This window comes from Papilio polytes, unplaced genomic scaffold, assembly GCF_000836215.1.
Source record: "Papilio polytes unplaced genomic scaffold, Ppol_1.0 DF824180.1, whole genome shotgun sequence".
In the NCBI taxonomy this organism is placed as follows: Eukaryota; Metazoa; Arthropoda; class Insecta; order Lepidoptera; family Papilionidae; genus Papilio; species Papilio polytes.
Window position 1 is genome coordinate 2,828,675 of NW_013525024.1, and position 3,576 is coordinate 2,832,250.

Consider the following 3,576-nt stretch of genomic DNA (forward strand, 5'->3'; position numbering starts at 1 on the left):
GTAAATTTATGAAATGCGTTTCGGAACTACGTAACTTCGATTTTACTCATTCACTTTCATTCACTAAATAATGGTAAAATAAGTGGAAACTTCAGAAACTCAGCTTAAGTCAGTGGGGCTTATTGTTGTTTTAAAGTTACAAATACTATTATTGTAAAATAAATCGACTGGCTATTTATATAAAATGATAATGATTAATTTGAAATTGCTAGAGCCAGTATTTAGATAAACCATGATTTCATGCGTGTGATGCTGCGTGTAATAACTAGTTTACACAAATATTAAATCAATAATATTATTCTTCATATTTTAATAATAATTACATAGAAGTATATTTAGATAAACTCTTGCGTTTAATCATCTGTAGTTCATAGATAACACAATATATTTAAAGAGTGGCGCGATGCCTTCGTAAGCATTGCTTTGTTAGAGATTGTAATAACAAATACCCCTGTATCCGAAGTCAGTGAAAATAAAGCAATATGATTTCAACAATTTTAATTATAACAGGCGCTTTATGGGCAATTTATTATTTAATTGGGTTGTATAATGAAACATATTGGAAGAAACGTGGAGTCAAATTCTACCCGAAGAACAAAGTTTTCGGTCCCATGGGTGAGTTTGTAACGTCAAAACGATCGCTGTTTGAAATTTTCGAAGATGTCTATAAAATGTATCCTAATGAGCCTGCAGTCGGTGTCGGGTCTATGCTGACTCCTGCGCTCTACGTCAAAGACCCTCTCAACGTGCAACATGTTTTAAATGTTGATTTCAATGCATTTAATCACAGAGGATTTGAAATAAATGAAGGTGATCAACTCGCTGATAATGTTCTTTTTATGAATGGCAACAGATGGAAGGTAATGCGTCAGAATATGTCACCACTATTTACGTCAACCAAATTGAAAAGCATGTATTACATATTAGATCGCAGTGCCACAGACTTTGTTAATTACTTGGATAAGCGACCGGAATTATTAAAGCACGATATTTTTTCCTACGCTCACTACTTTCTGTAACGCCGCTATCGGAGCTGCGGTTTTCGGAGTAGGAAACGAATCCATTTTTGATTCACCTTTCCTTAAGATGGCCCTCGATGGTATGAAACCTAGCATTTTAAGAAACATTCAATTTGCCATTGGCTCTCTAAATGATAGATTATTTAAACTATTGCGAATCAAAATTTTTAAGAAACACGAAGAATTCTTCATTGGAGCTATAAAGCAAGTGATTCAAAAAAGACAAGCTGAGAACGTTAAAAAGCACGATTTTGCAGATTTGTGTGTTGGTTTGAAAAATAAGGGTTCATTGAAAGATCACGATTCAGGACTAGAGTTACTTCCGACGGATGAGATATTAGCGGCTCAAGCGTTCTTTTTCTTCCTTGCCGGTAGTGAGCCCAGTGCTTCTGCAATGTTCGTTACATTAGTTGAGTTAGGAAGGAATCCTGAGATCCTAAAACGTGTTCACGAAGAAATCGACACTTCATTTGAGAAATATAACAATATGACGTACGACACCGTACAGGAAATGGAGTATTTAGACATGGTTTACAATGAGGCGCTAAGAATGTACCCTCCAATAAGATTTTTAACAAGACAATGCGTTATGGACACTGTATTGCCCAGTGGGAATGTAAGAGTTTCAAAAGGAACGAAGATATTTACTCCTATATTTGAAGTCCATCATGACTCAAAGCTTTTCTCGGATCCGGAAGTTTTTAATCCGGATAGATTTTCCAGTGAAAATCGGCATAACTTGCCAAATAATATGTATATGCCGTTCGGTGAAGGTAAGAGATTGTGCATTGGTGTGAGGTATGCGACTCTACAAGTGAAAGCTGGTTTAGTTCACTTGTTGCGTAACTTCACTGTCAAAACCCATATTGGAGAAGGTGGAATCAAGTACAGTAAGCAGAGTATGCAAGTGAGGCCGGACAATGTAAACATTGAACTGATGCCTCGTAATTTGAAGGTATAACATTGAAGAAGCCGAAATATCTTTAAAATTGGGAATTCTGGTTATGTGTAATTTAAATATTTTATGTAAAATTTGAAAATGCTACTTATTTTTTTGAATTAATGTATTTCTTTTTGTACATCATGAATTTTATAATAAAAAATTCTGAATCTTTTCGAGTATTCTAATCTCTATCAAATCTTGTAATCGTGCGTGAAACGTTTATCGTAATGACGCTGTGTATGAAATTACATGTTTCTCGAATCTTGGGATCAATAGTTAGTTATTAAATTAAAAAGGATTAAGAAAAATGAATGTAAACTCTTCTCAAGTAATAGTATAACAAATTACGCGGACTCTAGAGACTGCAACTTTCATAATTTAGCTCCACAGTAGGAGTTTAATGGACTAACAAGTTCTGATCTAGGTTTATTACTTTTGTAATATATTATATCTAAAACTATTTAGTATTACCTTACTATATCTAATTTGTTACTATACAATAGTTAAAAAACTGAAATGTTTCTATTAAATTGAAGCGTCAATATTCTAATGGTTAAGATTACGGAAGTCGTATCACGTGGACGTGATTTCGAATCTCGTAATTCGAGTAATGTTAACCAAATCCTAACACAAGCCAAAGCCCTAACAATTTAAAATCACTATTGTTACGATCATAGCAATCAAAATGTATCAAAATGTACAAAATGACACTCTGAGATACGAGTAGATTTGTTTCATTCCCACGCTTTTTAAACGTGTGTTATGAAAAAAATAGATACAAGAAATATTAGTAAACTTCGAATAAACTACAACATTTAATTTTAATATTATAAATGCGAAAGTTTAGATGCATGAATGGATGGATGTTTGTTAAAATTTGTAGCCTAAACGAGTGAACGGATCTAGATGAAATTTGGCATATATGTAGAGAATAGTCTTGAAGAACACATAGGCTAGTTACTTTTGTTTTTTTAAATAGTAAGCGGACGAAGTTGCGGTCGAAAGCTTATAAAAAATAAACCATGAATTTCTTACCTGTACCTATTCTTTGTGGAGTAGGGTGGCTACAACAGAGGTGTACACTTAATTTCCTCTTTTTCCTGTATCAACGTTAGATTTATTTGGGAACATAAACGTCATTGATAAGGAAGAAAAAGTTTCCTTTACTCGTAATCTATAAATGTTTAAGGATATATGTCTTTAGATGTGGGACCCTTTTATATAAATTTCGTTTTATAAAATGAATCATATTTTAACTGTTTTCCCTGTTTTAAACAATTTATATAATTGTAACTAGCGATATTAATTATAACTCTTCACTAAATAACTCGTCAGAAATGCGCGCGAATCATCAATCCTTCTAATGACATTGACAGCTGTCAGCTAGGGACGTGACGTTTGTGCCGATAATCTAGTGTTGCGCCAATTCTACAGAACGATACTAATTTTCTTCTTAACACTATGAATTAAAAATCAAGGAATAGAATACCCTCTTGACATTCAGTGAACACTTCATTCATCTATCCTCTTCCCCCTCTCACCGCGAAGAGAGTAGACGTGTTATACGACGCTCCGTCAATTAAAATTGTTTACGCGGTAAAAAGTGAACTTGTG

The 3,576-nt window shown here is 33.7% G+C and overlaps 1 pseudogene; it reads left to right on the forward strand.

Moving 5' to 3' along the window:
• The first annotated feature begins 441 nt into the window (after positions 1-441).
• LOC106111079 lies at positions 442-2,049 on the forward strand (annotated as a pseudogene).
• The last annotated feature ends 1,527 nt before the right edge of the window (positions 2,050-3,576 follow it).